This window comes from Pseudophryne corroboree, unplaced genomic scaffold (assembly GCF_028390025.1).
Source record: "Pseudophryne corroboree isolate aPseCor3 unplaced genomic scaffold, aPseCor3.hap2 scaffold_221, whole genome shotgun sequence".
NCBI classification, from domain to species: Eukaryota; Metazoa; Chordata; class Amphibia; order Anura; family Myobatrachidae; genus Pseudophryne; species Pseudophryne corroboree.
The window spans coordinates 349,756-374,623 of NW_026968857.1; the positions used below are offsets into that span (position 1 = coordinate 349,756).

General features: G+C 36.4%; 5 non-coding genes and 2 pseudogenes across 5 annotated transcripts; all 7 read right to left on the bottom strand.

The window, feature by feature from the left end:
• Positions 1–12,392: 12,392 nt before the first annotated feature.
• TRNAN-AUU (transfer RNA asparagine (anticodon AUU)) lies at positions 12,393–12,466 on the bottom strand. The gene has a single exon. It is a non-coding gene; the product is annotated as a tRNA-Asn (tRNA).
• A 1,556-nt stretch (positions 12,467–14,022) lies between these two features.
• Positions 14,023–14,164, bottom strand: LOC135007809 (U1 spliceosomal RNA; annotated as a pseudogene).
• Positions 14,165–14,316: 152 nt separating this feature from the next.
• Positions 14,317–14,480, bottom strand: LOC135007712 (U1 spliceosomal RNA). The gene has a single exon (XR_010207638.1). It is a non-coding gene; the product is annotated as a U1 spliceosomal RNA (small nuclear RNA).
• Positions 14,481–15,151: 671 nt separating this feature from the next.
• LOC135007780 (U1 spliceosomal RNA) lies at positions 15,152–15,314 on the bottom strand. The gene has a single exon (XR_010207703.1). It is a non-coding gene; the product is annotated as a U1 spliceosomal RNA (small nuclear RNA).
• Positions 15,315–15,466: 152 nt separating this feature from the next.
• On the bottom strand, positions 15,467–15,630 carry LOC135007750 (U1 spliceosomal RNA). The gene has a single exon (XR_010207674.1). It is a non-coding gene; the product is annotated as a U1 spliceosomal RNA (small nuclear RNA).
• A 692-nt stretch (positions 15,631–16,322) lies between these two features.
• Positions 16,323–16,464, bottom strand: LOC135007829 (U1 spliceosomal RNA; annotated as a pseudogene).
• Positions 16,465–16,616: 152 nt separating this feature from the next.
• Positions 16,617–16,780, bottom strand: LOC135007734 (U1 spliceosomal RNA). The gene has a single exon (XR_010207658.1). It is a non-coding gene; the product is annotated as a U1 spliceosomal RNA (small nuclear RNA).
• Between the last annotated feature and the right edge of the window lie 8,088 nt (positions 16,781–24,868).

Sequence of the window (24,868 nt, forward strand, 5' to 3'; positions counted from 1 at the left end):
AAGGCTAATAAGCATTCATCTATAACGTTTCCTAGAAAAACTTTAAAAAGTCAATAATCTGGAGAGTTTTTGTAAGATGTTTCTTCCATCAACCAACGAAGAAACACATTGGTACTTTCCCATGATGAGTGAGTGCTTCAGGATCTCTTGCACTTACATGTGCAGCAGAGTACTGCAATGGAAGCATGCTGGGCCCATAACCCAGAGGTAAGCAGATTGAAACTATCCTCTGCTATATGCATTTTTTTTTGTTAATTAAAGTAATCCAAAACTGGGATTGATATTTTGGCTCTTTTATTTTTACTTAAAGTACAATAACTTTTACCATTTTAATTTGTTTTAATAGTATATTGACATTATTGTTTTCTTTCAAAAATCCACTTCATTTTCTTTACCCTATTATTAAAATGGTAATTGACAAAAACAAACTACATTGTCACCAGAAGAGCAATACAAAATGTACAAGTGATATATTAAAATCATCTTTCCAGCTTGAATTTCAATGATGCATTGGGTCAATAATTTTGTGAGAAACATCTTCACCCTTAAATAAAGATTTTCTTAATTCCTTACCTGTGTGCTAATTAGATATCACCTTGTTTTCACATTAAACAGACTTCCACATGAGAAAGCAGCAAGGATGCAGTGGCGTTAATGTTTCCTGGTGTCAACCTGTATTATTTCAGTAGACATTGAAATGAGGATACATCTTGCTGCCTTTCCAATGAAGCAAGTTTAATTTAGTAATAGGTGAAAAACCATCCCTACAAAGGTGTTAATCAGAGACTTGGCTTTGTGGACACTTTTCAGAGAACAAATTTGTTAGCATAAAAATAAAGCCAGAAAATGAAGAGCTGTTTAATCACGCAATTTGATTTTTTTGCCAGCATATTTCTTTTTCTCTGCAACCCACTGCTAAATTGTGCTTCCTAGATATTTTTATAAAATCACTGAATCAAATCTAACTCTGATTACATCAGAGAAGGCCAGGTACCCTACACCATAACAGGGGGTATGAAATTTGACTTGTCTACTTAAAGATCACCAAAATCTGATAACAAGGTCAATTACGTCCCTGGGTGGGATTGAACCACCAACCTTTTGGTTAATAGCCGTACACACTAACTGATTGCACCACAGAGACACTTTGCAAAAGTACATACTGACAAATGCTAATAAGCATTCATCTAAAACGTTTCCTAGAAAAACTTAAAAAAGTCAATAATCTGGAGAGTTTTTGTAAGATGTTTCTTCTATCAACCAACGAAGAAACACATTGGTACTTTCCCATGATGAGTGAGTGCTTCAGGATCTCTTGCACTTACATGTGCAGCAGAGTACAGCAATGGAAGAATGCTGGGCCCATAACCCAGAGGTAGGCAGATTGAAACTATCCTCTGCTATATGCATTTTTTTGTTTGTTAATTAAAGTAATCCAAAACTGGGATTGATATTTTGGCTCTTTTATTTTTACTTAAAGTACAATAACTTTTACCATTTTAATTTGTTTTAATAGTATATTGACAGTATTGTTTTCTTTCAAAAATCCACTTAATTTTCTTTACCCTATTATTAAAATGGTAATTGACAAAAACAAACTACATTGTCACCAGAAGAGCAATACAAAATGTACAAGTGATATATTAAAATCATCTTTCCAGCTTGAATTTCAATGATGCATTGGGGCAACGATTTTGTGAGAAACATCTTCACCCTTAAATAAAGATTTTCTTAATTCCTTACCTGTGTGCTAATTAGATATCACCTTGTTTTCACATTAAACAGACTTCCACATGAGAAAGCAGCAAGGATGCAGTGGCGTTAATGTTTCCTGGTGTCAACCTGTATTATTTCAGTAGACATTGAAATGAGGATGCATCTTGCTGCCTTTCCAATGAAGCAAGTTTAATTTAGTAATAGGTGAAAAACCATCCTTACAAAGGTGTTAATCAGAGACTTGGCTTTGTGGACACTTTTCAGAGAACAAATTTGTTAGCATAAAAATAAAGCCAGAAAATAAAGAGCTGTTTAATCACTCAATTGGATTTTTCTGCCAGCATATTTTTTTCTCTGCAACCCACTGCTAAATTGTGCTTCCTAGCTGTTTTTATAAAATCACTGAATCAAATCTAACTCTGATTACATCAGAGAAGGCCAGGTACCCTACACCATAACAGGGGGTTTGAAATTTTGACTTGTCTACTTAAAGATCACCAAAATCTGATAACAAGGTCAATTAGGTCCCTGGGTGGGATTGAACCACCAACCTTTTGGTTAATAGCCGTACATACTAACTGATTGCGCCACAGAGACACTTTGCAAAAGTCCATACTGACAAAGGCTAATAAGCATTCATCTAAAACGTTTCCTAGAAAAACTTTAAAAAGTCAATAATCTGGAGAGTTTTTGTAAGATGTTTCTTCCATCAACCAACGAAGAAACACATTGGTACTTTCCCATGATGAGTGAGTGCTTCAGGATCTCTTGCACTTACATGTGCAGCAGAGTACTGCAATGGAAGCATGCTGGGCCCATAACCCAGAGGTAGGCAGATTGAAACTATCCTCTGCTATATGCATTTTTTTTGTTAATTAAAGTAATCCAAAACTGGGATTGATATTTTGTCTCTTTTATTTTTACTTAAAGTACAATAACTTTTACCATTTTAATTTGTTTTAATAGTATATTGACAGTATTGTTTTCTTTCAAAAATCCACTTCATTTTCTTTACCCTATTATTAAAATGGTAATTGACAAAAACAAACTACATTGTCACCAGAAGAGCAATACAAAATGTACAAGTGATATATTAAAATCATCTTTCCAGCTTGAATTTCAATGATGCATTGGGGCAACGATTTTGTGAGAAACATCTTCACCCTTAAATAAAGATTTTCTTAATTCCTTACCTGTGTGCTAATTAGATATCACCTTGTTTTCACATTAAACAGACTTCCACATGAGAAAGCAGCAAGGATGCAGTGGCGTTAATGTTTCCTGGTGTCAACCTGTATTATTTCAGTAGACATTGAAATGAGGATACATCTTGCTGCCTTTCCAATGAAGCAAGTTTAATTTAGTAATAGGTGAAAAACCATCCCTACAAAAATGTTAATCAGAGACTTGGCTTTGTGGACACTTTTCAGAGAACAAATTTGTTAGCATAAAAATAAAGCCAGAAAATGAAGAGCTGTTTAATCACGCAATTTGATTTTTTTGCCAGCATATTTCTTTTTCTCTGCAACCCACTGCTAAATTGTGCTTCCTAGATGTTTTTATAAAATCACTGAATCAAATCTAACTCTGATTACATCAGAGAAGGCCAGGTACCCTACACCATAACAGGGGGTATGAAATTTGACTTGTTTACTTAAAGATCACCAAAATCTGAAAACAAGGTCAATTACGTCCCTGGGTCGGATTGAACCACCAACCTTTTGGTTAATAGCCGTACACACTAACTGATTGCACCACAGAGACACTTTGCAAAAGTACATAATGACAAATGCTAATAAGCATTCATCTAAAACGTTTCCTAGAAAAACTTAAAAAAGTCAATAATCTGGAGAGTTTTTGTAAGATGTTTCTTCTATCAACCAACGAAGAAACACATTGGTACTTTCCCATGATGAGTGAGTGCTTCAGGATCTCTTGCACTTACATGTGCAGCAGAGTACAGCAATGGAAGAATGCTGGGCCCATAACCCAGAGGTAGGCAGATTGAAACTATCCTCTGCTATATGCATTTTTTTGTTTGTTAATTAAAGTAATCCAAAACTGGGATTGATATTTTGGCTCTTTTATTTTTACTTAAAGTACAATAACTTTTACCATTTTAATTTGTTTTAATAGTATATTGACAGTATTGTTTTCTTTCAAAAATCCACGTAATTTTCTTTACCCTATTATTAAAATGGTAATTGACAAAAACAAACTACATTGTCACCAGAAGAGCAATACAAAATGTACAAGTGATATATTAAAATCATCTTTCCAGCTTGAATTTCAATGATGCATTGGGGCAACGATTTTGTGAGAAACATCTTCACCCTTAAATAAAGATTTTCTTAATTCCTTACCTGTGTGCTAATTAGATATCACCTTGTTTTCACATTAAACATACTTCCACATGAGAAAGCAGCAAGGATGCAGTGGCGTTAATGTTTCCTGGTGTCAACCTGTATTATTTCAGTAGACATTGAAATGAGGATGCATCTTGCTGCCTTTCCAATGAAGCAAGTTTAATTTAGTAATAGGTGAAAAACCATCCTTACAAAGGTGTTAATCAGAGACTTGGCTTTGTGGACACTTTTCAGAGAACAAATTTGTTAGCATAAAAATAAAGCCAGAAAATAAAGAGCTGTTTAATCACTCAATTGGATTTTTCTGCCAGCATATTTTTTTTCTCTGCAACCCACTGCTAAATTGTGCTTCCTAGCTGTTTTTATAAAATCACTGAATCAAATCTAACTCTGATTACATCAGAGAAGGCCAGGTACCCTACACCATAACAGGGGGTTTGAAATTTTGACTTGTCTACTTAAAGATCACCAAAATCTGATAACAAGGTCAATTAGGTCCCTGGGTGGGATTGAACCACCAACCTTTTGGTTAATAGCCGTACATACTAACTGATTGCGCCACAGAGACACTTTGCAAAAGTTCATACTGACAAAGGCTAATAAGCATTCATCTAAAACGTTTCCTAGAAAAACTTTAAAAAGTCAATAATCTGGAGAGTTTTTGTAAGATGTTTCTTCCATCAACCAACGAAGAAACACATTGGTACTTTCCCATGATGAGTGAGTGCTTCAGGATCTCTTGCACTTACATGTGCAGCAGAGTACTGCAATGGAAGCATGCTGGGCCCATAACCCAGAGGTAGGCAGATTGAAACTATCCTCTGCTATATGCATTTTTTTTTGTTAATTAAAGTAATCCAAAACTGGGATTGATATTTTGGCTCTTTTATTTTTACTTAAAGTACAATAACTTTTACCATTTTAATTTGTTTTAATAGTATATTGACAGTATTGTTTTCTTTCAAAAATCCACTTCATTTTCTTTACCCTATTATTAAAATGGTAATTGACAAAAACAAACTACATTGTCACCAGAAGAGCAATACAAAATGTACAAGTGATATATTAAAATCATCTTTCCAGCTTGAATTTCAATGATGCATTGGGGCAACGATTTTGTGAGAAACATCTTCACCCTTAAATAAAGATTTTCTTAATTCCTTACCTTCGTGCTAATTAGATATCACCTTGTTTTCACATTAAACAGACTTCCACATGAGAAAGCAGCAAGGATGCAGTGGCGTTAATGTTTCCTGGTGTCAACCTGTATTATTTCAGTAGACATTGAAATGAGGATGCATCTTGCTGCCTTTCCAATGAAGCAAGTTTAATTTAGTAATAGGTGAAAAACCATCCTTACAAAGGTGTTAATCAGAGACTTGGCTTTGTGGACACTTTTCAGAGAACAAATTTGTTAGCATAAAAATAAAGCCAGAAAATAAAGAGCTGTTTAATCACTCAATTGGATTTTTCTGCCAGCATATTTTTTTTCTCTGCAACCCACTGCTAAATTGTGCTTCCTAGCTGTTTTTATAAAATCACTGAATCAAATCTAACTCTGATTACATCAGAGAAGGCCAGGTACCCTACACCATAACAGGGGGTTTGAAATTTTGACTTGTCTACTTAAAGATCACCAAAATCTGATAACAAGGTCAATTAGGTCCCTGGGTGGGATTGAACCACCAACCTTTTGGTTAATAGCCGTACATACTAACTGATTGCGCCACAGAGACACTTTGCAAAAGTCCATACTGACAAAGGCTAATAAGCATTCATCTAAAACGTTTCCTAGAAAAACTTTAAAAAGTCAATAATCTGGAGAGTTTTTGTAAGATGTTTCTTCCATCAACCAACGAAGAAACACATTGGTACTTTCCCATGATGAGTGAGTGCTTCAGGATCTCTTGCACTTACATGTGCAGCAGAGTACTGCAATGGAAGCATGCTGGGCCCATAACCCAGAGGTAGGCAGATTGAAACTATCCTCTGCTATATGCATTTTTTTTGTTAATTAAAGTAATCCAAAACTGGGATTGATATTTTGTCTCTTTTATTTTTACTTAAAGTACAATAACTTTTACCATTTTAATTTGTTTTAATAGTATATTGACAGTATTGTTTTCTTTCAAAAATCCACTTCATTTTCTTTACCCTATTATTAAAATGGTAATTGACAAAAACAAACTACATTGTCACCAGAAGAGCAATACAAAATGTACAAGTGATATATTAAAATTATCTTTCCAGCTTGAATTTCAATGATGCATTGGGTCAATAATTTTGTGAGAAACATCTTCACCCTTAAATAAAGATTTTCTTAATTCCTTACCTGTGTGCTAATTAGATATCACCTTGTTTTCACATTAAACAGACTTCCACATGAGAAAGCAGCAAGGATGCAGTGGCGTTAATGTTTCCTGGTGTCAACCTGTATTATTTCAGTAGACATTGAAATGAGGATACATCTTGCTGCCTTTCCAATGAAGCAAGTTTAATTTAGTAATAGGTGAAAAACCATCCCTACAAAGGTGTTAATCAGAGACTTGGCTTTGTGGACACTTTTCAGAGAACAAATTTGTTAGCATAAAAATAAAGCCAGAAAATGAAGAGCTGTTTAATCACGCAATTTGATTTTTTTGCCAGCATATTTCTTTTTCTCTGCAACCCACTGCTAAATTGTGCTTCCTAGATGTTTTTATAAAATCACTGAATCAAATCTAACTCTGATTACATCAGAGAAGGCCAGGTACCCTACACCATAACAGGGGGTATGAAATTTGACTTGTTTACTTAAAGATCACCAAAATCTGATAACAAGGTCAATTACGTCCCTGGGTGGGATTGAACCACCAACCTTTTGGTTAATAGCCGTACACACTAACTGATTGCACCACAGAGACACTTTGCAAAAGTACATACTGACAAATGCTAATAAGCATTCATCTAAAACGTTTCCTAGAAAAACTTAAAAAAGTCAATAATCTGGAGAGTTTTCGTAAGATGTTTCTTCTATCAACCAACGAAGAAACACATTGGTACTTTCCCATGATGAGTGAGTGCTTCAGGATCTCTTGCACTTACATGTGCAGCAGAGTACAGCAATGGAAGAATGCTGGGCCCATAACCCAGAGGTAGGCAGATTGAAACTATCCTCTGCTATATGCATTTTTTTGTTTGTTAATTAAAGTAATCCAAAACTGGGATTGATATTTTGGCTCTTTTATTTTTACTTAAAGTACAATAACTTTTACCATTTTAATTTGTTTTAATAGTATATTGACAGTATTGTTTTCTTTCAAAAATCCACTTAATTTTCTTTACCCTATTATTAAAATGGTAATTGACAAAAACAAACTACATTGTCACCAGAAGAGCAATACAAAATGTACAAGTGATATATTAAAATCATCTTTCCAGCTTGAATTTCAATGATGCATTGGGGCAACGATTTTGTGAGAAACATCTTCACCCTTAAATAAAGATTTTCTTAATTCCTTACCTGTGTGCTAATTAGATATCACCTTGTTTTCACATTAAACAGACTTCCACATGAGAAAGCAGCAAGGATGCAGTGGCGTTAATGTTTCCTGGTGTCAACCTGTATTATTTCAGTAGACATTGAAATGAGGATGCATCTTGCTGCCTTTCCAATGAAGCAAGTTTAATTTAGTAATAGGTGAAAAACCATCCTTACAATGGTGTTAATCAGAGACTTGGCTTTGTGGACACTTTTCAGAGAACAAATTTGTTAGCATAAAAATAAAGCCAGAAAATAAAGAGCTGTTTAATCACTCAATTGGATTTTTCTGCCAGCATATTTTTTTTCTCTGCAACCCACTGCTAAATTGTGCTTCCTAGCTGTTTTTATAAAATCACTGAATCAAATCTAACTCTGATTACATCAGAGAAGGCCAGGTACCCTACACCATAACAGGGGGTTTGAAATTTTGACTTGTCTACTTAAAGATCACCAAAATCTGATAACAAGGTCAATTAGGTCCCTGGGTGGGATTGAACCACCAACCTTTTGGTTAATAGCCGTACATACTAACTGATTGCGCCACAGAGACACTTTGCAAAAGTTCATACTGACAAAGGCTAATAAGCATTCATCTAAAACGTTTCCTAGAAAAACTTTAAAAAGTCAATAATCTGGAGAGTTTTTGTAAGATGTTTCTTCCATCAACCAACGAAGAAACACATTGGTACTTTCCCATGATGAGTGAGTGCTTCAGGATCTCTTGCACTTACATGTGCAGCAGAGTACTGCAATGGAAGCATGCTGGGCCCATAACCCAGAGGTAGGCAGATTGAAACTATCCTCTGCTATATGCATTTTTTTTTGTTAATAAAAGTAATCCAAAACTGGGATTGACATTTTGGCTCTTTTATTTTTACTTAAAGTACAATAACTTTTACCATTTTAATTTGTTTTAATAGTATATTGACAGTATTGTTTTCTTTCAAAAATCCACTTCATTTTCTTTACCCTATTATTAAAATGGTAATTGACAAAAACAAACTACATTGTCACCAGAAGAGCAATACAAAATGTACAAGTGATATATTAAAATCATCTTTCCAGCTTGAATTTCAATGATGCATTGGGGCAACGATTTTGTGAGAAACATCTTCACCCTTAAATAAAGATTTTCGTAATTCCTTACCTGTGTGCTAATTAGATATCACCTTGTTTTCACATTAAACAGACTTCCACATGAGAAAGCAGCAAGGATGCAGTGGCGTTAATGTTTCCTGGTGTCAACCTGTATTATTTCAGTAGACATTGAAATGAGGATGCATCTTGCTGCCTTTCCAATGAAGCAAGTTTAATTTAGTAATAGGTGAAAAACCATCCTTACAAAGGTGTTAATCAGAGACTTGGCTTTGTGGACACTTTTCAGAGAACAAATTTGTTAGCATAAAAATAAAGCCAGAAAATAAAGAGCTGTTTAATCACTCAATTGGATTTTTCTGCCAGCATATTTTTTTTCTCTGCAACCCACTGCTAAATTGTGCTTCCTAGCTGTTTTTATAAAATCACTGAATCAAATCTAACTCTGATTACATCAGAGAAGGCCAGGTACCCTACACCATAACAGGGGGTTTGAAATTTTGACTTGTCTACTTAAAGATCACCAAAATCTGATAACAAGGTCAATTAAGTCCCTGGGTGGGATTGAACCACCAACCTTTTGGTTAATAGCCGTACATACTAACTGATTGCGCCACAGAGACACTTTGCAAAAGTCTATACTGACAAAGGCTAATAAGCATTCATCTAAAACGTTTCCTAGAAAAACTTTAAAAAGTCAATAATCTGGAGAGTTTTTGTAAGATGTTTCTTCCATCAACCAACGAAGAAACACATTGGTACTTTCCCATGATGAGTGAGTGCTTCAGGATCTCTTGCACTTACATGTGCAGCAGAGTACTGCAATGGAAGCATGCTGGGCCCATAACCCAGAGGTAGGCAGATTGAAACTATCCTCTGCTATATGCATTTTTTTTGTTAATTAAAGTAATCCAAAACTGGGATTGATATTTTGTCTCTTTTATTTTTACTTAAAGTACAATAACTTTTACCATTTTAATTTGTTTTAATAGTATATTGACAGTATTGTTTTCTTTCAAAAATCCACTTCATTTTCTTTACCCTATTATTAAAATGGTAATTGACAAAAACAAACTACATTGTCACCAGAAGAGCAATACAAAATGTACAAGTGATATATTAAAATCATCTTTCCAGCTTGAATTTCAATGATGCATTGGGTCAATAATTTTGTGAGAAACATCTTCACCCTTAAATAAAGATTTTCTTAATTCCTTACCTGTGTGCTAATTAGATATCACCTTGTTTTCACATTAAACAGACTTCCACATGAGAAAGCAGCAAGGATGCAGTGGCGTTAATGTTTCCTGGTGTCAACCTGTATTATTTCAGTAGACATTGAAATGAGGATACATCTTGCTGCCTTTCCAATGAAGCAAGTTTAATTTAGTAATAGGTGAAAAACCATCCCTACAAAGGTGTTAATCAGAGACTTGGCTTTGTGGACACTTTTCAGAGAACAAATTTGTTAGCATAAAAATAAAGCCAGAAAATGAAGAGCTGTTTAATCACGCAATTTGATTTTTTTGCCAGCATATTTCTTTTTCTCTGCAACCCACTGCTAAATTGTGCTTCCTAGATGTTTTTATAAAATCACTGAATCAAATCTAACTCTGATTACATCAGAGAAGGCCAGGTACCCTACACCATAACAGGGGGTATGAAATTTGACTTGTCTACTTAAAGATCACCAAAATCTGATAACAAGGTCAATTACGTCCCTGGGTGGGATTGAACCACCAACCTTTTGGTTAATAGCCGTACACACTAACTGATTGCACCACAGAGACACTTTGCAAAAGTACATACTGACAAATGCTAATAAGCATTAATCTAAAACGTTTCCTAGAAAAACTTAAAAAAGTCAATAATCTGGAGAGTTTTTGTAAGATGTTTCTTCTATCAACCAACGAAGAAACACATTGGTACTTTCCCATGATGAGTGAGTGCTTCAGGATCTCTTGCACTTACATGTGCAGCAGAGTACAGCAATGGAAGAATGCTGGGCCCATAACCCAGAGGTAGGCAGATTGAAACTATCATCTGCTATATGCATTTTTTTGTTTGTTAATTAAAGTAATCCAAAACTGGGATTGATATTTTGGCTCTTTTATTTTTACTTAAAGTACAATAACTTTTACCATTTTAATTTGTTTTAATAGTATATTGACAGTATTGTTTTCTTTCAAAAATCCACTTCATTTTCTTTACCCTATTATTAAAATGGTAATTGACAAAAACAAACTACATTGTCACCAGAAGAGCAATACAAAATGTACAAGTGATATATTAAAATCATCTTTCCAGCTTGAATTTCAATGATGCATTGGGGCAACGATTTTGTGAGAAACATCTTCACCCTTAAATAAAGATTTTCTTAATTCCTTACCTGTGTGCTAATTAGATATCACCTTGTTTTCACATTAAACAGACTTCCACATGAGAAAGCAGCAAGGATGCAGTGGCGTTAATGTTTCCTGGTGTCAACCTGTATTATTTCAGTAGACATTGAAATGAGGATGCATCTTGCTGCCTTTCCAATGAAGCAAGTTTAATTTAGTAATAGGTGAAAAACCATCCTTACAAAGGTGTTAATCAGAGACTTGGCTTTGTGGACACTTTTCAGAGAACAAATTTGTTAGCATAAAAATAAAGCCAGAAAATAAAGAGCTGTTTAATCACTCAATTGGATTTTTCTGCCAGCATATTTTTTTTCTCTGCAACCCACTGCTAAATTGTGCTTCCTAGCTGTTTTTATAAAATCACTGAATCAAATCTAACTCTGATTACATCAGAGAAGGCCAGGTACCCTACACCATAACAGGGGGTTTGAAATTTTGAAACTATCCTCTGCTATATGCATTTTTTTTTGTTAATTAAAGTAATCCAAAACTGGGATTGATATTTTGTCTCTTTTATTTTTACTTAAAGTACAATAACTTTTACCATTTTAATTTGTTTTAATAGTATATTGACAGTATTGTTTTCTTTCAAAAATCCACTTCATTTTCTTTACCCTATTATTAAAATGGTAATTGACAAAAACAAACTACATTGTCACCAGAAGAGCAATACAAAATGTACAAGTGATATATTAAAATCATCTTTCCAGCTTGAATTTCAATGATGCATTGGGTCAACAATTTTGTGAGAAACATCTTAACCCTTAAATAAAGATTTTCGTAATTCCTTACCTGTGTGCTAATTAGATATCACCTTGTTTTCACATTAAACAGACTTCCACATGAGAAAGCAGCAAGGATGCAGTGGCGTTAATGTTTCCTGGTGTCAACTTGTATTATTTCAGTAGACATTGAAATGAGGATGCATCTTGCTGCCTTTCCAATGAAGCAAGTTTAATTTAGTAATAGGTGAAAAACCATCCTTACAAAGGTGTTAATCAGAGACTTGGCTTTGTGGACACTTTTCAGAGAACAAATTTGTTAGCATAAAAATAAAGCCAGAAAATGAAGAGCTGTTTAATCACTCGATTGGATTTTTCTGCCAGCATATTTTTTTTCTCTGCAACCCACTGCTAGATTGTGCTTCCTAGCTGTTTTTTATAAAATCACTGAATCAAATCTAACTCTGATTACATCAGAGAAGGCCATGTACCCTACACCATAAGAGGAGGTTTGAAATTTTGATTTGTCTACTTAAATATCACCAAAATCTGATCACAAGGTTAATTACGTCCCTGGGTGGGATTGAACCACCAACCTTTTGGTTAATAGCCAAACACACTAACCGATTGCGCCACAGAGACACTTTGCAAAAAGTACATACTGACAAAGGCTAATAAGCATACATCTAGAACGTTTCCTAGAAAAACATTAAAAAATCAATAATCTGGAGAGTTTTTGTAAGATGTTTCTTCCATCAACCAACGAATAAACACATTGGTACTTTCCCATGATGAGTGAGTGCTTCAGGATCTCTTGCACTTACATGGGCAGCAGAGTACTGCAATGGAAGCATGCTGGACCCATAACCCAGAGGTAGGCAGATTGAAACTATCCTTTGCTATATGCATTTTTTTTTAATTTAAGTAATCAAAACTGGGATTGATATTTTTGCTCTTTTATTTTTACTTAAAGTACAATAACTTTTACCATTTTAATTTGTTTTAATAGTATATTGACAGTATAGTTTTCTTTCAAAAATCCACTTAATTTTCTTTACCCTGTTATTAAAATGGTAATTGACAAAAAAAACTACATTGTCACCAGAAGAGCAATACAAAATGTACAAGTGATATATTAAAATCATCTTTCCAGCTTGAATTTCAATGATGCATTGGGGCAACAATTTTGTGAGAAACATCTTCACCCTTAAATAAAGATTTTCGTAATTCCTTACCTGTGTGCTAATTAGATATCACCTTGTTTTCACATTAAACAGACTTCCACATGAGAAAGCAGCAAGGATGCAGTGGCGTTAATGTTTCCTGGTGTCAACCTGTATTATTTCAGTAGACATTGAAATGAGGATGCATCTTGCTGCCTTTCCAATGAAGCAAGTTTAATTTAGTAATAGGTGAAAAACCATCCTTACAAAGGTGTTAATCAGAGACTTGGCTTTGTGGACACTTTTCAGAGAACAAATTTGTTAGCATAAAAATAAAGCCAGAAAATGAAGAGCTGTTTAATCACTCAATTGGATTTTTACTGCCAGCATATTTTTTTTCTCTGCAACCCACTGCTAAATTGTGCTTCCTAGCTGTTTTTTATAAAATCACTGAATCAAATCTAACTCTGATTACATCAGAGAAGGCCAGGTACCCTACACAATAAGAGGGGGTTTGAAATTTTGACTTGTCTACTTTAATATCACCAAAATCAGATAACAAGGTAAATTACGTCCCTGGGTGGGATTGAACCACCAACCTTTTGGATAATAACCGAACACGCTAACTGATTGCGCCACAGTGACACTTTGCAAACTTACATTCTGACAAACGCTAATAAGCATTCATCTAGAACGTTTCCTAGAAAAACTTTAAAAAGTCAATAATCTGGAGAGTTTTTGTAAGATGTTTCTTCCATCAATCAACGAAGAACATTCAAGCTGATTTCTTGCAGCAGCTGGGCACTGTAACAGCTCCAGAGCTGCTCTGTAAGGCAACTAAAAGGGTGTGGGCCCTGCAGCACTACCTGTAGTTCGCATTGTGCGTTGGAAGGCACAAAGTAAGCAGACGGGAGAAGTCAAGATAGTGCGCAAGGGCATAGAAGGGAGCGGCTCAAGAAAAGAGAAGTGGAAACAGACAGCAAACTAGGCTGGAGAGAGACCTGAGACAAAGAGATCTGAATTATATGAGAGCCGACCAGGGGAAACACAAATTATGCAGTCGAGTTTCCCACATTTGGGGAAATCGCTGGAGCAGCACACACAGAGTGCAATGGGTGAGCCTTGCCCTGGGAGAAGCACCTTCATGATCATAGTATCTCACCTGGCAGGTAAGTAGGAGTTGGGCAAGAGCTGAGGAGGGTCGCTGCTCGGGCACCCCCCTGTCAAGTGAAGGAGATCCAACTGAGGCAGCACAAGAGAACTCTCGAAAGAAGAACAAGGCTAGAGGAAGATCTGAGACACAGAAATCTGGCTTTTACCAGAGCTGACCAGAGGAAAGCACAAACACAGTCCCCCACTACCACAAATAATGCAGTCGAGTTTCCCACATTTGGGGAAATCATAGGGGTCAGCATACCCAGAATGCAATGAATGAACCTCACCCTGGGAGAACAATCTTCATGACCATGGTATCTCCTATGCAAAATAAGTATGATTTGGGATAGGGCTGGGGAGGGCCGCTGCTCAGGCACATCTCTGTCAAGTAAAGGAGATTCAACTGAGGCAGCACAAGGGAACTCTCATCTGGGGACAACAACTGCAGGGAGAACACATATTTTCAGATGAACATGGGAGGGCAGAAGGCTGCCTAATACTGAAGCACCCCCAAACAACAAACCAAATGCAATAACTAGTACAAGCATTCCTGGGGGAAGGCCTGCAGCAGATGGATTTGCATATGGTGATGTCATCCAAGCAGTGGGTCAAAGTTGGCTTCAACCCTCGTCTGCATATGAAAAGAGAAAAGGGGCGTGCAGGGCATGGCGGCCTTTTGCGGCGCTTGGATGACCCCTAGTTCGCATTAAACACCTCCACCCTACTTCGGTGTGGGGCTCTTGTTGGCTATGCCCCAGCCCCTGAAGCATTCAAGCTGATTACTTGCAGCAGCTGGGCACTGTAATAGCTCCAGAGCTGCTCTGTAAGGCAAGTAAAAGGGTGTGGGCCCTGCAGCACTACCTGTAGTTCGCATTGTGCGTTGGAAGGCACAAAGTAAGCAGATGGGAGAAGTCAAGATAGTGCGCAAGGGCATAGAAGGGAGCGGCTCAAGAAAAGAGAAGTTGAAACAGACAGCAAACTAGGCTGGAGAGAGACCTGAGACAAACAGATCTGAATTATACGAGAGCTGACCAGGGGAAACACAAATTATGCAGTCAAGTTTCCCACATTTGGGGAAATCACAGGAGCAGCACACCCAGAGTGCAATGGGTGAGCCTTGCCCTGGGAGAAGCACCTTCATGATCATAGTATCTCACCTGGCAGGTAAGTAGGAGTTGGGCTTGAGCTGGGGAGGGTCGATGCTCGGGCACCCCCCTGTCAAGTGAAGGAGATCCAACTGAGGCAGCACAAGGGAACTCTCGAAAGAAGAACAAGGCTAGAGGAAGATCTGAGACAAATAAATCTGACTTTTACCAGAGCTGACCAGAGGAAAGCACAAACATAGTCCCCCACTACCACAAATAATGCAGTTGAGTTTCCCACATTTGGGGAAATCATAGGAGTCAGCATACCCAGAATGCAATGAATGAACCTCACCCTGGGAGAACAATCTTCATGACCATGGTATCTCCTATGCAAAATAAGTATGATTTGGGATAGGGCTGGGGAGGGCCGCTGCTCAGGCACATCTCTGTCAAGTAAAGGAGATTCAACTGAGGCAGCACAAGGGAACTCTCATCTGGGGACAACAACTGCAGGGAGAACACATATTTTCAGATGAACATGGGAGGGCAGAAGGCTGCCTAATACTGAAGCACCCCCAAACAACAAACCAAATGCAACAACTAGTGCAAGCATTCCTGGGGGAAGGCCTGCAGCAGATTGATTTGCATATGGTAATGCCATCCAAGCAGTGGGTCAAAGTTGGCTTCAACCCTCGTCTGCATATGAAAAGAGAAAAGGGGCGTGCAGGGCATGGCGGCCTTTTGCGGCGCTTGGGTGACCCTTAGTTCGCATTAAACACCCCCACCCTCCTTCGGTGTGGGGCTCATGTTGGCAATGCCCCAGCCCCTGAAGCATTCAAGCTGATTTCTTGCAGCAGCTGGGCACTGTAACAGCTCCAGAGCTGCTCTGTGAGGCAAGTAAAAGGGTGTGGGCCCTGCAGCACTACCTGTAGTTTGCATTGTGTGTTGGAAGGCACAAAGTAAGCAGACGGGAGAAGTCAGGATAGTGCGCAAGGGCATAGAAGGGAGCGGCTCAAGAAAAGAGAAGTGGAAACAGACAGCAAACTAGGCTGGAGAGAGACCTGAGACAAAGAGATCTGAATTATATGAGAGCCGACCAGGGGAAACACAAATTATGCAGTCAAGTTTCCCTCATTTGGGGAAATCACAGGGGCAGCACACCCAGAGTGCAATGGGTGAGCCTTGCCCTGGGAGAAGCACCTGCATGATCATAGTATCTCACCTGGCAGGTAAGTAGGAGTTGGGCTAGAGCTGCGAAGGGTCGCTGCTCGGGTACCCCCCTGTCAAGTGAAGGAGATCCAACTGAGGCAGCACAAGGGAACTCTCGAAAGAGGAACAAGGCTAGAGAAAGATCTGAGACAAAGAAATCTGATTTTTACCAGAGTTGACCAGAAGAAAGCACAAACACAGTCCCCCACTACCACAAATAATGCAGTTGAGTTTCCCACATTTGGGGAAATCACAGGGGTCAGCATACCCAGAATGCAATGAATGAATCTCACCCTGGGAGAACAATCTTCATGACCATGGTATCTCCTATGCAAAATAAGTATGATTTGGGATAGGGCTGGGGAGGGCCGCTGCTCAGGCACATCTCTGTCAAGTAAAGGAGATTCAACTGAGGCAGCACAAGGGAACTCTCATCTGGGGACAACAACTGCCAGAAGAGCAATACAAAATGTACAAGTGATATATTAAAATCATCTTTCCAGCTTGAATTTCAATGATGCATTGGGGCAACGATTTTATGAGAAACATCTTCACCCTTAAATAAAGATTTTCTTAATTCCTTACCTGTGTGCTAATTAGATATCACCTTGTTTTCACATTAAACAGACTTCCACATGAGAAAGCAGCAAGGATGCAGTGGCGTTAATGTTTCCTGGTGTCAACCTGTATTATTTCAGTAGACATTGAAATGAGGATGCATCTTGCTGCCTTTCCAATGAAGCAAGTTTAATTTAGTAATAGGTGAAAAACCATCCCTACAAAGGTGTTAATCAGAGACTTGGCTTTGTGGACACTTTTCAGAGAACAAATTTGTTAGCATAAAAATAAAGCCAGAAAATGAAGAGCTGTTTAATCACTCAATTGGATTTTTTTGCCAGCATATTTCTTTTTCTCTGCAACCCACTGCTAAATTGTGCTTCCTAGCTGTTTTTATAAAATCACTGAATCAAATCTAACTCTGATTACATCAGAGAAGGCCAGGTACCCTACACCATAACAGGGGGTTTGAAATTTTGACTTGTCTACTTAAAGATCACCAAAATCTGATCACAAGGTCAATTACGTCCCTGGGTGTGATTGAACCACTAACCTTTTGGTTAGTAGCCATACACACTAACTGATTGCGCCACAGAGACACTTTGCAGAAGAAAATACTGACAAAGGCTAATAAGCATTCATCTAAAACGTTTCCTAGAAAAACTTTAAAAAGTCAATAATCTGGAGAGTTTTTGTAAGATGTTTCTTCCATCAACCAACGAAGAAACACATTGGTACTTTCCCATGATGAGTGAGTGCTTCAGGATCTCTTGCACTTACATGTGCAGCAGAGTACAGCAATGGAAGCATGCTGGGCCCATAACCCAGAGGTAGGCAGATTGAAACTATCCTCTACTATATGCATTTTTTTTTGTTAATTAAAGTAATCCAAAACTGGGATTGATATTTTGGCTCTTTTATTTTTACTTAAAGTACAATAACTTTTACCATTTTAATTTGTTTTAATAGTATATTGACAGTATTGTTTTCTTTCAAAAATCCACTTAATTTTCTTTACCCTATTATTAAAATGGTTAATTGACAAAAACAAACTACATTGTCACCAGAAGAGCAATACAAAATGTACAAGTGATATATTAAAATCATCTTTCCAGCTTGAATTTCAATGATGCATTGGGGCAACGATTTTGTGAGAAACATCTTCACCCTTAAATAAAGATTTTCTTAATTCCTTACTTGTGTGCTAATTAGATATCACCTTGTTTTCACATTAAACAGACTTCCACATGAGAAAGCAGCAAGGATGCAGTGGCGTTAATGTTTCCTGGTGTCAACCTGTATTATTTCAGTAGACATTGAAATGAGGATGCATCTTGCTGCCTTTCCAATGAAGCAAGTTTAATTTAGTAATAGGTGAAAAACCATCCCTACAAAGGTGTTAATCAGAGACTTGGCTTTGTGGACACTTTTCAGAGAACAAATTTGTTAGCATAAAAATAAAGCCAGAAAATGAAGAGCTGTTTAATCACTCAATTGGATTTTTTTGCCAGCATATTTCTTTTTCTCTGCAACCCACTGCTAAATTGTGCTTCCTAGCTGTTTTTATAAAATCACTGAATCAAATCTAACTCTGATTACATCAGAGAAGGCCAGGTACCCTACACCATAACAGGGGGTTTGAAATTTTGACTTGTCTACTTAAAGATCACCAAAATCTGATCACAAGGTCAATTACGTCCCTGGGTGTGATTGAACCACCAACATTTTGGTTAGTAGCCGTACACACTAACTGATTGCGCCACAGAGACACTTTGCAGAAGTAAATACTGACAAAGGCTAATAAGCATTCATCTAAAACGTTTCCTAGAAAAACTTTAAAAAGTCAATAATCTGGAGAGTTTTTGTAAGATGTTTCTTCCATCAACCAACGAAGAAACACATTGGTACTTTCCCATGATGAGTGAGTGCTTCAGGATCTCTTGCACTTACATGTGCAGCAGAGTACAGCAATGGAAGCATGCTGTGCCCATAACCCAGCGGTAGGCAGATTGAAACTATCCTCTGCTATATGCATTTTTTTTGTTAATTAAAGTAATCCAAAACTGGGATTGATATTTTGACTCTTTTATTTTTACTTAAAGTACAATAACTTTTACCATTTTAATTTGTTTTAATAGTATATTGACAGTATTGTTTTCTTTCAAAAATCCACTTAATTTTCTTTACCCTATTATTAAAATGGTAATTGACAAAAACAAACTACATTGTCACCAGAAGAGCAATACAAAATGTACAAGTGACAAAGGCTAATAAGCATACATCTAGAACGTTTCCTAGAAAAACATTAAAAAATCAATAATCTGGAGAGTTTTTGTAAGATGTTTCTTCCATCAACCAATGAATAAACACATTGGTACTTTCCCATGATGAGTGAGTGCTTCAGGATCTCTTGCACTTACATGTGCAGCAGAGTACAGCAATGGAAGCATGCTGGGCCCATAACCCAGAGGTAGGCAGATTGAAACTATCCTCTGCTATATGCATTTTTTTTTGTTAATTAAAGTAATCCAAAACTGGGATTGATATTTTGGCTCTTTTATTTTTACTTAAAGTACAATAACTTTTACCATTTTAATTTGTTTTAATAGTATATTGACAGTATTGTTTTCTTTCAAAAATCCACTTCATTTTCTTTACCCTATTATTAAAATGGTAATTGACAAAAACAAACTACATTGTCACCAGAAGAGCAATACAAAATGTACAAGTGATATATTAAAATCATCTTTCCAGCTTGAATTTCAATGATGCATTGGGGCAACGATTTTGTGAGAAACATCTTCACCCTTAAATAAAGATTTTCTTAATTCCTTACCTGTGTGCTAATTAGATATCACCTTGTTTTCATATTAAACAGACTTCCACATGAGAAAGCAGCAAGGATGCAGTGGCGTTAATGTTTCCTGGTGTCAACCTGTATTATTTCAGTAGACATTGAAATGAGGATGCATCTTGCTGCCTTTCCAATGAAGCAAGTTTAATTTAGTAATAGGTGAAAAACCATCCCTACAAAGGTGTTAATCAGAGACTTGGCTTTGTGGACATTTTTCAGAGAACAAATTTGTTAGCATAAAAATAAAGCCAGAAAATGAAGAGCTGTTTAATCACGCAATTTGATTTTTTTCCCAGCATATTTCTTTTTCTCTGCAACCCACTGCTAAATTGTGCTTCCTAGCTGTTTTTATAAAATCACTGAATCAAATCTAACTCTGATTACATCAGAGAAGGCCAAGTACCCTACACCATAACAGGGGGTTTGAAATTTTGACTTGTCTACTTAAAGATCACCAAAATCTGATAACAAGGTCAATTAGGTCCCTAGGTGGGATTGAACCACCAACCTTTTGGTTAATAGCCGTACATACTAACTGATTGCGCCACAGAGACACTTTGCAAAAGTCCATAATGACAAAGGCTAATAAGCATTCATCTAAAACGTTTCCTAGCAAAACTTTAAAAAGTCAATAATCTGGAGAGTTTTTGTAAGATGTTTCTTCCATCAACCAACGAAGAAACACATTGGTACTTTCCCATGATGAGTGAGTGCTTCAGGATCTCTTGCACTTACATGTGCAGCAGAGTACAGCAATGGAAGCATGCTGGACCCATAACCCAGAGGTAGGCAGATTGAAACTATCCTCTGCTGTATGCTTTTTTTTTTTGTTAATTAAAGTAATCCAAAACTGGGATTGATATTTTGGCTCTTTTATTTTTACTTAAAGTACAATAACTTTTACCATTTTAATTTGTTTTAATAGTATATTGACAGTATTGTTTTCTTTCAAAAATCCACTTAATTTTCTTTACCCTATTATTAAAATGGTAATTGACAAAAACAAACTACATTGTCACCAGAAGAGCAATACAAAATGTACAAGTGATATATTAAAATCATCTTTCCAGCTTGAATTTCAATGATGCATTGGGGCAACGATTTTGTGAGAAACATCTTCACCCTTAAATAAAGATTTTCTTAATTCCTTACCTGTGTGCTAATTAGATATCACCTTGTTTTCACATTAAACAGACTTCCACATGAGAAAGCAGCAAGGATGCAGTGGCGTTAATGTTTCCTGGTGTCAACTTGTATTATTTCAGTAGACATTGAAATGAGGATGCATCTTGCTGCCTTTCCAATGAAGCAAGTTTAATTTAGTAATAGGTGAAAAACCATCCTTACAAAGGTGTTAATCAGAGACTTGGCTTTGTGGACACTTTTCAGAGAACAAATTTGTTAGCATAAAAATAAAGCCAGAAATTGAGCTGTTTAATCACGCAATTTGATTTTTTTGCCAGCATATTTCTTTTTCTCTGCAACCCACTGCTAAATTGTGCTTCCTAGATGTTTTTATAAAATCACTGAATCAAATCTAACTCTGATTACATCAGAGAAGGCCAGGTACCCTACACCATAACAGGGGGTATGAAATTTGACTTGTCTACTTAAAGATCACCAAAATCTGATAACAAGGTCAATTAGGTCCCTGGGTGGGATTGAACCACCAACCTTTTGGTTAATAGCCGTACATACTAACTGATTGCGCCACAGAGACACTTTGCAAAAGTTCATACTGACAAAGGCTAATAAGCATTCATCTAAAACGTTTCCTAGAAAAACTTAAAAAAGTCAATAATCTGGAGAGTTTTTGTAAGATGTTTCTTCTAATCAACCAACGAAGAAACACATTGGTACTTTCCCATGATGAGTGAGTGCTTCAGGATCTCTTGCACTTACATGTGCAGCAGAGTACAGCAATGGAAGCATGCTGGGCCCATAACCCAGAGGTAGGCAGATTGAAACTATCCTCTGCTATATGCATTTTTTTGTTTGTTAATTTAAGTAATCCAAAACAGGGATTGATATTTTGGCTCTTTTATTTTTACTTAAAGTACAATAACTTTTACCATTTTAATTTGTTTTAATAGTATATTGACAGTATTGTTTTCTTTCAAAAATCCACTTAATTTTCTTTACCCTATTATTAAAATGGTAATTGACAAAAACAAACTACATTGTCACCAGAAGAGCAATACAAAATGTACAAGTGATATATTAAAATCATCTTTCCAGCTTGAATTTCAATGATGCATTGGGTCAACAATTTTGTGAGAAACATCTTCACCCTTAAATAAAGATTTTCCTAATTCCTTACCTGTGTGCTAATTAGATATCACCTTGTTTTCACATTAAACAGACTTCCACATGAGAAAGCAGCAAGGATGCAGTGGCGTTAATGTTTCCTGGTGTCAACTTGTATTATTTCAGTAGACATTGAAATGAGGATGCATCTTGCTGCCTTTCCAATGAAGCAAGTTTAATTTAGTAATAGGTGAAAAACCATCCTTACAAAGGTGTTAATCAGAGACTTGGCTTTGTGGACACTTTTCAGAGAACAAATTTGTTAGCATAAAAATAAAGCCAGAAAATGAAGAGCTGTTAAATCACTCGATTGGATTTTTCTGCCAGCATATTTTTTTTCTCTGCAACCCACTGCTAAATTGTGCTTCCTAGCTGTTTTTTATAAAATCACTGAATCAAATCTAACTCTGATTACATCAGAGAAGGCCATGTACCCTACACCATAAGAGGATGTTTGAAATTTTGACTTGTCTACTTAAATATCACCAAAATCTGATCACAAGGTTAATTACATCCCTGGGTGGGATTGAACCACCAACCTTTTGGTTAATAGCCAAACACACTAACCGATTGCGCCACAGAGTCCATACTGACAAAGGCTAATAAGCATACATCTAGAACGTTTCCTAGAAAAACATAAAAAAATCAATAATCTGGAGAGTTTATGTAAGATGTTTCTTCCATCAACCAACGAATAAACACATTGGTACTTTCCCATGATGAGTGAGTGCTTCAGGATCTCTTGCACTTACATGTGCAGCAGAGTACTGCAATGGAAGCATGCTGGACCCATAACCCAGAGGTAGGCAGATTGAAACTGTCCTTTGCTATATGCATTTTTTTTTTGTTAATTTAAGTAATCAAAACTGGGATTGATATTTTTGCTCTTTTATTTTTACTTAAAGTACAATAACTTTTACCATTTTAATTTGTTTTAATAGTATATTGACAGTATAGTTTTCTTTCAAAAATCCACTTAATTTTCTTTACCCTATTATTAAAATGGTAATTGACAAAAAAAACTACATTGTCTCCAGAAGAGCAATACAAAATGTACAAGTGATATATTAAAATCATATTTCCAGCTTGAATTTCAATGATGCATTGGGGCAACAATTTTGTGAGAAACATCTTCACCCTTAAATAAAGATTTTCGTAATTTCTTACCTGTGTGCTAATTAGATATCACCTTGTTTTCACATTAAACAGACTTCCACATGAGAAAGCAGCAAGGATGCAGTGGCGTTAATATTTCCTGGTGTCAACCTGTATTATTTCAGTAGACATTGAAATGAGGATGCATCTTGCTGCCTTTCCAATGAAGCAAGTTTAATTTAGTAATAGGTGAAAAACCATCCTTACAAAGGTGTTAATCAGAGACTTGGCTTTGTGGACACTTTTCAGAGAACAAATTTGTTAGCATAAAAATAAAGCCAGAAAATGAAGAGCTGTTTAATCACGCAATTTGATTTTTTTGCCAGCATATTTCTTTTTCTCTGCAACCCACTGCTAAATTGTGCTTCCTAGATGTTTTTATAAAATCACTGAATCAAATCTAACTCTGATTACATCAGAGAAGGCCAGGTACCCTACACCATAACAGGGGGTATGAAATTTGACTTGTCTACTTAAAGATCACCAAAATCTGATAACAAGGTCAATTAGGTCCCTGAGTAAGATTGAACCACCAACCTTTTGGTTAATAGCCGTACATACTAACTGATTGCGCCACAGAGACACTTTGCAAAAGTCCATACTGACAAAGGCTAATAAGCATTCATCTAAAACGTTTCCTAGCAAAACTTTAAAAAGTCAATAATCTGGAGAGTTTTTGTAAGATGTTTCTTCCATCAACCAACGAAGAAACACATTGGTACTTTCCCATGATGAGTGAGTGCTTCAGGATCTCTTGCACTTACATGTGCAGCAGAGTACTGCAATGGAAGCATGCTGGGCCCATAACCCAGAGGTAGGCAGATTGAAACTATCCTCTGCTATATGCATTTTTTTTTGTTAATTAAAGTAATCCAAAACTGGGATTGATATTTTGTCTCTTTTATTTTTACTTAAAGTACAATAACTTTTACCATTTTAATTTGTTTTAATAGTATATTGACAGTATTGTTTTCTTTCAAAAATCCACTTCATTTTCTTTACCCTATTATTAAAATGGTAATTGACAAAAACAAACTACATTGTCACCAGAAGAGCAATACAAAATGTACAAGTGATATATCAAATTCATCTTTCCAGCTTGAATTTCAATGATGCATTGGGTCAACAATTTTGTGAGAAACATCTTCACCCTTAAATAAAGATTTTCTTAATTCCTTACCTGTGTGCTAATTAGATATCACCTTGTTTTCACATTAAACAGACTTCCACATGAGAAAGCAGCAAGGATGCAGTGGCGTTAATGTTTCCTGGTGTCAACTTGTATTATTTCAGTAGACATTGAAATGAGGATGCATCTTGCTGCCTTTCCAATGAAGCAAGTTTAATTTAGTAATAGGTGAAAAACCATCCTTACAAAGGTGTTAATCAGAGACTTGGCTTTGTGGACACTTTTCAGAGAACAAATTTGTTAGCATAAAAATAAAGCCAGAAAATGAAGAGCTGTTTAATCACTCAATTGGATTTTTCTGCCAGCATATTTTTTTTCTCTGCAACCCACTGCTAAATTGTGCTTCCTAGCTGTTTTTTATAAAATCAC